This window comes from Cydia fagiglandana, chromosome 19 (assembly GCF_963556715.1).
Source record: "Cydia fagiglandana chromosome 19, ilCydFagi1.1, whole genome shotgun sequence".
NCBI classification, from domain to species: Eukaryota; Metazoa; Arthropoda; class Insecta; order Lepidoptera; family Tortricidae; genus Cydia; species Cydia fagiglandana.
This window is the reverse complement of record NC_085950.1, coordinates 1,347,426-1,360,399: the sequence shown is the minus strand read 5'-3', so window position 1 is coordinate 1,360,399 and position 12,974 is coordinate 1,347,426. Positions and strand designations below refer to the sequence as shown.

Genomic DNA, 12,974 nt, shown 5'->3' with positions numbered 1-12,974 from the left:
TTTACGGGGCGTATTCTGCGTACCTGTTGTAAACTTGTAATAATAGAGATTTTCAGGAAAAATAGTTCATTTTTTTTCGAACCACCAACAACTTTAGGTTAGTTCGACTCAGAATCACGAGGACTATTGATTAAAACAAAGAAAAAGAAAGAAGACGAACGTGTCCCCAGTTTTTCATATGAATGCTCGACCTTTAGCCTCACTTTTTACCTCAATTTACCATTGGTTTGTGTTCCACATCTCCTCTAATTCAGCTTAGCCTTTGGCCTCGCTGCGCCAAGCTTGGCCTGCGGTCTCGCTTTTTAATACAATAGACATTGGTTCGTGTCTGTGCTCAACTAAGTATATATCCTGAAGCCTGATGAAGCATGGCTTCGCATGAAAGCTCGCCTCACTGGGGCAGTTCGGACTTTTAGGCCCAGATGAAGATCGATACCCGGCCTTTTAACACGTTTTCACGATTTGCAAAAAAAATTTCGCGCTCGCCGCGCTCGCGTTTATTTTTGGTTCTTTAGTTGTATCATCGACATGTTAGCTTGACTGGTGGAATGAATAGAGTTAGACCAAAGTATGCAATGATTTTGATAGCATACGCAGTGCAAGTATTATTTATACGTCATAATTTCATAGAAGTTTTGACGTTTAAAATAACACTTGCACTGCGAGTGCTATCAAAATTGTTACAGCCTTATCTTGGTCTAACTCTAGTAATTTAAGTGATTTTAACATAACATTTTAACATATGGATACACATGGATTTTAATCATGTGGCTCGGCGTTTGATCTTATGGTCGGACAATCGCTGTTCAGCCTCGCAAAATATTAACTATTGCGAAAATCAACTTTGCGGCACTAGTTGAGCTTAGCTTTCCTCGCTTAAAATTTGCCAATAGAGGTAGATAGGATTGATAGGAAAGTGACGCTGAAGCTCACATCTTTGGTATTCCACTGGAAATTGACCTTAAGCTTAACGGGCTCTCCCCACACTTGACGCGACGCGGAATCGGCCAAAACCGATAGAATAAGCTTTAAGTCCACGCAATAAGAGCGAAAAAAACATCGATCGATTAAGATCGGCTTGGCCGACGCTGAAGATTGAAATAAAAAACGCAAACTTATTTCCCTGTACTGAATATGCTGTGTGCAGAATTGACTGTGGGGGGCCCCAAGCCTCGTACTGCCTAGGGGCCCCGACATGCTTAATCCGGCCCTGCTTATGAGAAGCCACTGCAAGTAGTCGACATAAGAACGCATTACAAATCCACCTAAGAACAAAATATTTCGTTTGAAAACCCTAGTGTAGTTCCGCAAGTGGTGAGAATAAGTATACCGGTGGAGCATGTGTCGGGTGTGGGCTGTGTGATGTGTGTGTCGTGGTTCCCTTGCACGCGCGTGCACGATGTGTTCCCGGTGTCGTGCCGGCGTGTGTCGCGCAGGACGAGCGAGTGCCGTGTGTCGCGGCGAGAGGCTTCTTAACGTTGCGGTTTCACCAGAGATGTGCGCTACGCAGAGAGATGTCTTTTTAAGATCTAACAGAATCACTTCGTTTGTTTTCCTCGCTCAGCGTGTTGTGATTCTATAGGTTCTTAACAAACACATCCCTCGCTACGGATCCTCGGAAATATCTGGTGAATACTACATGACTGCACCATTTATTTTTAAATGAATAAATACTAACATGAAATAAAATGTTGGTGATGTACATTTTTATTGTTTTATTTTTCATTCCTGTAGTGTGTGTCATAGGTTGAGGGACTTACTTCGCAGGAGTAACATAGTCAGGCTAAGCTAACTCTGCACTGTTTTTGATAGAGCACAGGACGTGGAAGCGTTATCCTAAACGTCAAACTTCTATGAAATTAAGACGTTTTTAATAACACTTGTACACTGTGTTATTAAACACGGTGCGTAGTTAGCTTAACCCGACTACGTACTCGCGGCGCGCGGATTAGGAGTAGAGAAGTGGCCGGGGCGATGTGCGCGGCCGTGACTCTATATAGTACTGGCGGCTATTTATTTAGTAGATTTTATTTTATCATTCTCTCAACAATAATGGCAATCGCTTTCGTAAACACTAGTGCCTACGTCAATTCTTGGGATTCGTTGCCAAGCGGACCCCAGGCACCCATGAGCTGTGGTAAAATGCCGGGACAACGCGAGGGCAACGAGGGGTTATTATATCTATATCCTTTCGCCAAACACTTTTCGCTATGTTGAATGTTAAGAAGGACAGGGAGACAGCATATAGCTTTCTCTATCTTTCTCAGCAGAAAGGGTAGGGTAAATGTAATAATCCCGTCACCGAGGCTATGACCGCGAACCACTTCGTTAGATCAATTGTCTTTTTGCCTCTATCGTTTAAATGACACAAGAGCGACAGAGAAGCAAATAGACGAACGAACTATGGAAGAGGTTGGCGGTAGGCGCCACTGTAACTACCATCCTGACCAGCTACACGTTAATACTAGGCGAGAGAGTCCTTTTTATTACTGAAGTATTATTACTTACTCAGTGCGGGTTCACGTACCGGCCGTTCTCGAGGCGCCGAGTCGGTGTAGCGCAGCGGTAAGTATTGTGTGTCTACATGTTCTGGAAGTGTAAGAGCGTGGTGTACAGTCAGCATTATCACCAGCAACAGCTCTCTCTTCTATAGCTTCACAAAAATACATATGTACGAGTAGAACAATAAGACTGTGCGTAACAGAGAGTTTTTGACACAAATAGAGATTTATCTCTGTTTGGAAAAATATTCCTGGTGGCAGATACTTTAGACGCGTTATTGTTTCATCCGCTACTATTGAAGCTGACTGTACCTTTCCCTTATCTTTTCTTAAACAATGCAGAGCCGCATATCTGCTAACGTGGGGGAGAGTGGAGGCGCCGTCAATATTAAATACTTCAAGTGAGCGCGGGCCAGTACACGCGCGAGCAGGTGCGCTGCTGCGGGCCCGCGGTGTGCTCCCAGCCTTCATCAGGATATTGAATGGACATATCAGGGCTATAACCGCGAGAATCGAAGTTCGCAAATTGCGGGGATTTTTCTCTGTCACTCTAATTACGCCTTATTTCAGGGCAACAAAGGTGTAAGTCGGACTCGCGTGTACGGGCTTTTCTGTTGTTTATAGGTAAAGAACTAATATCCAAACGTCGGACTACAGGGGGCAGTTTGAGGGCAAGGTAAGGTTTACAAAAAAATCTTAACTTGCGAGTATTATAATGTACCTAGTATTTGTAACATAGTTAATTAAATTAGTTACCCGTTACCATTTATTCATCTTTAATGTGTAAATACTCATTTCTCACAGCTGCAATTGTTTGAGTGACGGATAAAGCCAAACGAACTTTTTCGCCATTTTGACTTATGTGTAGTCCAAGTACGTTTATAAATAACGCAGTTAGTTGCTATGATATTTGGAATTTCACATTATAAATACTAGGTACCAAATACTAAGTACAAATACTCGAAAGTGAATTGATTGATTTGCGAACCTTACCTATCATTCTGACATGCCACGAAAATGCCCGCTGGAGTACGACGTATGCTAATATCGTATGTATTTATTTTTCAATTTTAGGCATAGTAATTTCGGAAAAGAGAGGTCGAAAATGTATATTCTCAGAAGCAGCCCACTTAACGCACCGAATTTCAACTTAATCGGTAGTAATATTACGATACAGAGGGGCAGACAGACACGAGTGATCCTATGAGGGTTCCGTAGTCAACTAGGCACCCTAATAGTTTCGCCATGCCTTTTCTTTCGTCTGTCCGTTCGCGGCTTTGCTCCGAGTTGTTAAATAGTAAACTAAAAAAAATCCCCTACACGCAAACCTCCCCTTTACGTTAAGTGGGATCGTTTTTTTTTTCGCTTTATCCTTATGGTGTGGGATGTCATTGGATGGGTATTTCAAAATAAATAATAGGGGTTTTAAAAAAGAAGTAAAATAGATTTTTTCTTATTTGAGGATACGAGTACACATCAAAATTATTCTAGTAAGTAATTATACTAATTACCTACAGTGGAATACAAAGTCACTCCTTTGCCTCAAGCCGCTGTGGGCACCGGGACCTTCGAAATTTGTAATACAATTACTTTAATACGCATGCTTTTCCGTGACATTTTCAGTAAACTTCAAAGCAACTGGTAAATATCAAACGATACTTTAATTTAGTCGTTATGTTGTATCTTCTTGTTGTGCAACTTTTTCTTATTTAACTGTATGTTATTTTATATCTTTTTTTTCTTGTCTGTTACCTTCCGTGGTTCTTCTCACTTGATGGTCTCATCGGACGATCAGCACTGGAAGCCACCAGCAACATGCTGAGATGAGGCCATTTCCTGGCACTTTAATCTTATTCTGTGTTTTCTTTCATATTATGTAATGTCTCGTTTGTTTGTGCTTACGAATAAAATAATTCTAATTCTAATATGTAGGTACATAAGTCCCGAGTAAGTCGGAGGTGTCTGTAGTTTGAGCCCACGACCTGCGGCTCGGAAGCCACATGTCTCACTACTTCGCTCGCAGCACTCACTCACTGCACTAACTAGCAAATCCACAATAATATAATAACCAGTTTCAAGACTGTATTTTAATATTAAGTGATTAAATTCGTACAAGTCCATTATGTTTGTACTGTAGGAGCAGCACAGGAGCCCCCTGCTTATTGCGATGTGTCAATGTCAGGTTTAACTTTCCGATTTAGGACAAAAGGCGACATACCCTCCGCCGCGAACGATCCCTATAATAAGGGTTCTCTTCCGCGTCTCATCTGGTGTCTCCGCAGGTGCTGTTCAGGCTGCACTTGTAGTCGCTATTATTGCTCTTTAAGATTCGTCCCATGCGTCATCTGGTGACGTCGCAGATTGGATTTATCGCTGAATTTGTAATTACAATGACTACATATGAAAGGCTTTTCTCGAGTGTGTATCCTCTGGTGTTTTTTTAAATCCGATTTATTATTGCATTTGTAATCACAGTGGCTACACTGAAATGGCTTCGCCCCAGTATGTTTCATCAGGTGTCGTTGTAAGTGTGACTTCCGACCACATTTATAATCACAGTGGCTACACTGAAATGGCTTCGCCCCAGTATGTATCATCAGGTGTTGTTGTAAGTGTGACTTCAGACTACATTTGTAATCACAGTGGCTACACTGAAATGGCTTCGCCCCAGTATGTATCATCAGGTGTCTTTGTAAGTCTGACTTCTGACTGCATTTGTATTCACAGTGGCTACACTGAAATGGCTTCACCACTTCACCAGTATGTATCATCAGGTGTAGTTGTAAGTGTGACTTCCGACTGCATTTGTAATCACAATGGCTACACTGAAATGGCTTCTCCTCAGTATGTGTCATCAGGTGTTGTTGTAAGTTTGACTTCCGACTGCATTTGTAATCACAGTGGCTACACTGAAATGGCTTCACCCCAGTATGTATCATAAGGTGTTGTTGTAAGTATGACTTCCGACTGGATTTGTAATCACAGTGACTACACTGAAATGGCTTCACCACTTCACCAGTATGTATCATCAGGTGTAGTTGTAAGTGTGACTTCTGACTGCATTTGTAATCACAGTGGCTACACTGAAATGGCTTCGCCCCAGTATGTATCGTAAGGTGTCGTTGTAAGTTTGACTTCTGACTGCATTTGTAATCACAGTGGCTACACTGAAAAGGCTTCGCCCCAGTATGTGTCCTTTCGTGTATTCGTAAAATAGAACTAACACTGCACTTGTAGTCGCAATGACTACATTTGTAAGGTTTTCTTCTAGTGAGTATTCTCTGGTGCCTCCGGTTGTGCGTCTTCTGGTGTCGTCGCAGTTTTGATTCATCAATGCATTTGAAATCAAAGTCGTTACACTTAATAGGATTTCCAGCAATGTGTATTGTTTGGTGTTTGTGTAAATCACTTTTACACGAACTTGTGTAACTACAGTGACTACAATTAAAATTGTTCTCCAAAGAGTGAATCTTTAAATGAGTCTCCAAACTTTTCTTGGAACTCGTAGTATACTCACATTCAGCACACATGAAATTTGTAAAACCATGTTCGCTTTTCTCGTGTTCTGTTACAAGCGATTCGGTATGAAACGTAGAACAACAAAAATCACAAGCAAATTGTCTTTGTCCGGTCGACAAGTGTGTGTTTTGTATGTGATTCCTTAAAATGTATTTGTTTCTGAAATGCTTGTCACAGTGTTCGCAGGCATATGGTTTGCCTCCACTGTGAACAGTCGCGTCGCCGCGGAGGCTCTCGAGCACCACGGAACCCGCCATCGCGAGCTGTTCCCTGGCGCGGGCGGCGCTGCCCTCCGAACGCACTGAAACACAAAATAATTTACAATATTTTTGAAAAAATATTAATGACTTAAAAAACTAATCAACTAATAATCACTTTTCGTCAATGATTTTATTTTCACAACCAACCGTCGTTTTATTTTAATCATAATAATATTTTGATTTGTATATTTTTTGTTAAGTATATTAATTTTATGATATAATTAATAACGGGTGTGGCCTGTAATTCGAGCAAAAAATTTAACTGGAGGCTGTACTCCTCATACTGACCAACATCACGAGTAGTTCAGCAACTTTTAAAAATAACGTGTGGTTTGATTTTTAATACACTTTAAAGTTTATTTTAAGACGCAATGTATTGTGAATTTCGTTATGTTTAATTTAAGACGACGTCAATCACAATGATATGGCGTGGCGATGGCGTCCATTGAAGATAATATTTATTTTGAAAAATAGGGACTCTATATAAATACTTCAGTTGCACAAAAGTGTCACCGTTTGAGGAGTACAAGTTTTAATTACTCGCTTGTGTTACAGGCCACACCCGGTATAACATTTGGAACACATTTATCGTGCCTAGTTCGCAGAAATCGCAGGATTTTGGTCTCAGCCAACGTTCCCTGTCTCCTGGAGCCTCGGGGTTAGTGCCGTGCTGATGGCAAACGGCCAGATGGTCTTACATTGGCTCCTAGATAGAAGGGTCGATGCCTCTTATGGGGCGCAACGTGTCAGCACCTTTGCCCCATCCCATCTGACAAAGAGTTACACCGTCAGGGCTGCTGGTTCGACTGCGGAGTATGGGAGTATGCGGATAAACAGAAACATACTAACTACTATGCCTTGGAACCAATGTATGATTTTATATCAGTTGCGGTGGAGACTGCAGGACCTTGGGGTGCGCAGGTTACGGAGTTTGTGAGAATTGGGTCGGCGATTAAGAGATAGGGGTTGGGATCCTTTCACATCATAACCTTGTACTGGAAAAGAGTGTTTTGTAGCTGTTCATCATTTAAAAAACCGGGAAAGTGCGAGTCGGACTCGCGCACGAAGGGTTCCGTTCCGTACCATAATGCAAAAAAAGCAAAAAAAAAAAACGGTCACCCATCCTAGTACTGACCCCGCCCGACGTTGCTTAACTTCGGTCAAAAATCACGTTTGTTGTATGGGAGCCCCACTTAAATCTTTATTTTATTCTGTTTTTAGTATTTGTTGTTATAGCGGCAACAGAAATACATCATCTGTGAAAATTTCAACTGTCTAGCTATCACGGTTTGTGCGATACAGCCTGGTGACAGACGGACGGACGGACGGACAGCAGAGTCTTAGTAATAGGGTCCCGTTTTACCCTTTGGGTACGGAACCCTAAAAAAAGAACCTATCTGGAGTATCAACTTGTAACACTTCCAATGGCCTCAATAATTAGTTTTTGAAAAATTTCACCATTCAACATTGAAAAAAAAAAACAGGTAATCCCACAGCCGTTGTTTGACAATGATTATTTTCTATACCAATACCTAATCTAATGTATAAAAAAATCTTGATGCAAAGTAGCTACAGTGTAATTTAAGCAAGTTAATCATTCCAGATTCTAGTACCATTGTCATCTCAGGGCAATGGTTAGACACAGTGGTAGGTTTTCACATTCAAGAGCAATTTTTATCATAAACAGACCTTGAAGCACTTGTGGTCGGTGCCCCTCCTCAGGGCCAAGCACAAGCTCGTCCTTGACCTCATGGTCAATATATAGTCCAGTCTCTGCGGCTGCTGCGCTCACTCCTCGCAGCACGCTGTCCTCACACTCCCGCTCCTCCTTCACACACAGCTCTCCAGGCTCCGTCTTCACACACACCTCTCCGGGCTCCATCTTCACATGCACCTCTCCGGGCTCCGTCTTCACATGCACCTCTCCAGGCTCCGTCTTCACACACACCTCTACAAGCTCCATCTTTACAAACACTGTCTCTATCGACATGTTAATGTGTGCTCACAAGCTGGTAACAGTGAGAACCTGCAATGCAAGTAGCACATGATCTGTGGAGTCTCACAATAACTATCATAGAAGGAATGTAGTGGTATTATATTTCTATCAGAATATGTGTATGACGCAAGTGTCAGCAACACCAAGAAAAAGAATAGAAGAAAAATAAACTTAATATTTAAAATATAGCAGAATAAGATCTGTACTATGCAAGTGGGTAACATACAAAGTTTTTAAATAAAGGGTTTAGCAATACAAAGAAAGAGTAATCTTTTGATAAATATCCATTAGAACATAACAAATAATATACAAGTCACACTAGTTCCACAATGGTCTACATAAACACCATGTCACTTTATTTACTACTCATTAAGAAACAAAATAATCCTACACTAAATGGTGACACAAACTAAGTACTAGGAGACTAAAATAAAAGAAATTACCAAAATACCATGTGGCTTGATGAAAGGCCAAAGTCATGAAACTGTGCGCCACGGCGCCCTGGGGCGCCGCAGACAATAAAGAGGGGCGCCGTAAGGCAATCTTCTTCACCATGTTATATACCTATTATATTTCGAATAGCCTAGCTAGGTCAGGGCGCCGAGATTAAATTTTTTAATTGCAAATGCGCCACGGACAGAAAAATATAGGGGACCCCTGGACTATATAAGTACTGTATTGTTGAAGTAAATGAGATATTCCTAGAATTACATACAAGTTCGATAGAGTTAGACGCGATCCCGTGAACAAGTATAGCTACAGCACATGCAGAGTACGTAAAAGTAGCTAAACATAAGTAATGAATGTAAGTACCTTTCTCGCTAGCCTCAGTAGCCTCGCTCGATCAACGAAAGCGTAAGTCTATTTATTTATTCACTTGGCAAAGAATACAAACTACCATACTTAACCTTAATAATTTGACAGATTAAAGGCCAGTCCAGACGGGAACAATTTTTCGCCAATCCGATTAAATTGTCTGATCCAATCAGGTGGTGTGTATACAAACGCCCCCGAATTATGATCGATCAAATGTAGATGCGGACGCAAGACTAAGAATTTTTGACGTTAGTATTCGCGTTTAGGGATATTTTTTAAACATGTAGAGCGCTCAAATATCACTATTAATCAAAAATTGCAGATTGACGCATTTGATCATCGAAATCATCTTGTCTAGACTTCACTTTAATCGAAAATTTTATTGGTGAGGAAAGTGGAGTTGAACACCAATTTCTTTTCTGATCAAATCGGTCAATTTGGACATCCCGTGTACCTTGCGGAAGTTTCGGATTAAGCCCCTCATTGGCTCATTCACATTTCTACCTTGTAGTCCGCCTCGCAGGACTACGGTGTAGGATATCCGCTCCAATGTCGCAGAGTGGTGCGATAGTGTGTTATGGCTTTTACAGCTGAACTGTCAGTGTCATTACACTATCAAAGTCAAATTATTGAGGTTAGCTTAGCAAGCATCAGGGCTGCCAGATCGTATAATAGACTAAGAAATTCGTATAATGAAATTATTTTCGTATACTTGTCGTATAGTTGGTCAATCGGTATAATTGGATACGAAAAAAACACCGATGTCAAACTACTGTCAATGCTTCAAAAAACAGTGTGCCAATCAGAGGGCCTACCGCGAACCACGTTCGACGTCTTGCCTCTCTGTCGCACTTGTAAATACGTACGTAAGTGTGACAGGGAGGCAACACGTCGAACGTGGTTCGCGGTAGACCCTCAGGCGTGGCTCACTCCGCGATTTCGTCGCTTTGCTACAGGTAGTTTAAAGTACAGCCGTTCCACACCAATTTTGGGGAAAGCCATAAGCCGCGCGTGGCGCTGTGGCCACCTAGCGGCTATATTATGCTGATCGTAACAGATGCGTTTTGTTAGAGAGTGAGTCTTCTGTACCTAGTACTATTATTTATTCTGTGGTGCCAATACTATTTATACAATTTAATGGAACGGCAACTACTTAAATATACGTCAACGTGGGCTATAACCGCGAAAATCCAAGTTCGCAAATTGCGGGCATCTTTCTCTGTCACTCTTATTACGCTGTCATTGGAGTAAAAGAGAAAGATCCCCGCAATTTGGGGGCTTACCGCGAAAACCGAAATTCACCAGTTATTAAAAAATCGATTTAAATTATACGAGTACAAAAATAGTTTTTTTTGTACTCGTATAATGCAATCGAATTTCGTATAATTGCGGGCACAGGATCGTATAATCAAGATTTATATACTGGCAGCCCTGGCAAGCATATCTATGAGCTTAGCGTTGCACGCTGATACGGTCGTTTTGTTGTATTATTTTGGGACTATTGAAGTATTCTTGCGCTCCGCACGGTGGCCGCGATGGACGTGATGCACGCGTGTCGCTGCTGCCTGCGGCGTGCTCCGGACAAGGACCTGACGACGCCGTACACTCATCTCGGCAAAACGGAGATATATGCCGACATGATCGAACAGTGCTTCGATATACATGTAAATACTACAATTTAGTTGGTGTATGTGACCTTACACTAGCCTGTAATTGTGTTAATTGACAATTGTTTGAATGTGCAGCTGGTGGTGGGCGGCTCGGGCTCGTGCGGCATCTGCTCGGCGTGCGTGGGCCGCCTGCGAGACGCGAGCGACTTCAAGCTGCAAGTGCAGCGCAGCCAGGCGGAGCTGCAGGGAATGCTTGTTAAAGGTTGGCTTCAACAACTAATTTTAATTATCTGATGGGATGGGTTTGACAACTTATCCCGAGAATTGGCGTAGGCATTAGGCGACTGCCATCTGACCTTCCATCCCTGAGGGTGAACTAGACCTTAATGAGATTTTTCTCGACATTGAAAGTCGAACGCTCTTACTGCTTGGCCACCAGTGCTTGCTTTTACCATATTGATAACATAAGCAGTAATGTTTCTCTTCACCAAGTTCCGGGCTTCAGGCTTGCTTGAATTATTTTGTAACCTTATTAGGATTCCGAACCTGAAGGGTGACCAATGATACCTTATTATGTTTATTTTGTTTGGGGCGTCATCATTATTAAAGTTGTACTGTCTGTCTGTCAGTGGTGTGGCTCTATTTGAAGAACTAAAGTATATGTATGTATGTATGTATGTATTTACTTTATTGTACATAGAAATATAAACACGAGAAACACAGTTACAGAGTCAATTAAATACAACAAAGGCGAACTTATCCCTGAATGGGATCTCTTCCAGTTAACCTTTGAGGAAATGAGTAGAACAGAAGTAACGATGAATGACAAACAAAAGCAAAAGTGTACAATCCCTAAAATAAATAAAATGCACGTTTTGAATACACATTACTCCAAATATACATAAATAGAAATATAACAATACAAGAGTACATATACATATAATATATATAGGTATAAATAAAAAATAAATAAATACTCAACATATAATATAAATAGATATATAGATATTAATTCGAACCAGAAAAGTAAAGGAAATGAAAGAAATAGGTACTTAATCGGGAAAAACAGAATTATCTAAGTATCGGAAAGCCACAATTTTCTAAGCCTCTCCTTGAGTGATGCTACAGATTGGGATTGCCTCACGGACACCGGAATCTCGTTCCATAACTTAGCGGCGTGGACAGTAAAGGATTTTTTGTAAGTGCGCGTCTTATTGGATGGAATTGCGAGTGAAAGATTGGTGCTTGATCGAAGACGGTGACCACTGCCAGCAGCTAAAAAACTAAATCTTTCGGAGAGGTAAGGTGGCGCAGCAGGATTGAATAAAACATTGAAAAGCAATGACAGGATATGCATATCTCGACGACGACGAATCGGAAGCCAGCCAAGCTGAGATCGGAACTGGGAAACATGATCAAACTTACGCAGACCGAAAATGTATCGAATACAGATATTTTGCAGTCGCTCGAGTTTATCCAGAAGCTCCTCACTGAGGTCTAGAAAAGCAGAATCAGCATAGTCTAACAAAGGAAGTAAAAGTGAACAAGCCAGCGTTATTTTAGTTTGGAGAGGAAGGAAATTTTGAAGACGCCTCAGTGAGTGGAGAGACGCAAAAAGTTTATTGCTAATGTCGGAAACATGAGCTGACCAGGACAAAGTTTGATCAATGATGATACCCAAGTTCTTAACTGTAGAGGAAAAAGGGATAATTGTTCCGTCAAAAAGTACTTTGGGTACCACCATCTCCGACAATTTGGACACAAAGTGAGGACCACCAATGACAATCGCCTGCGATTTCTTTGCATTAACTTTTAAACCAAACTTATTCGCCCAGCAACGAATTGTTTCAAGGTTGCTATTAATTTTATCAACTAAAGATGGAAAGTCATCAATGCTAGCCGCTGCGTATATCTGCAAATCATCCGCGTAAAGGTGGTAGCTACAATTTAATGAATCAGTAATGCCATTAATGAATATTGAGAAAAGGAGAGGAGAGAGTATCCCTCCTTGGGGGACACCAGCAGAAAGGTCACACCACTCAGAGACCTTGTCGTCAACCCTGACACGCTGGCGCCTCCCAAAGAGGTAGTTACGGAACCAGGACAGAGCTGCATGTGAAACATTTAACGTACGAAGGATATGAAGGAGAATATTAAAATCAACCGTATTAAAGGCACTACTAAAGTCTAAAAGTACAAGAACCGTGAGCTTTTTATTTTCAATATTAAAACGAATGTCATCAGTGACCCTCACCAAAGCCGTGACGGTGCT

At 41.5% G+C, this 12,974-nt stretch overlaps 1 protein-coding gene across 1 annotated transcript in view; it reads left to right on the top strand.

Annotated features, from left to right (window-relative positions):
- Nucleotides 1-12,974, top strand: part of LOC134673871 (oocyte zinc finger protein XlCOF6-like) — a 233,302-nt gene that overhangs the window by 97,146 nt on the left and 123,182 nt on the right. The gene's annotated exons all lie outside the window — the stretch shown is intronic.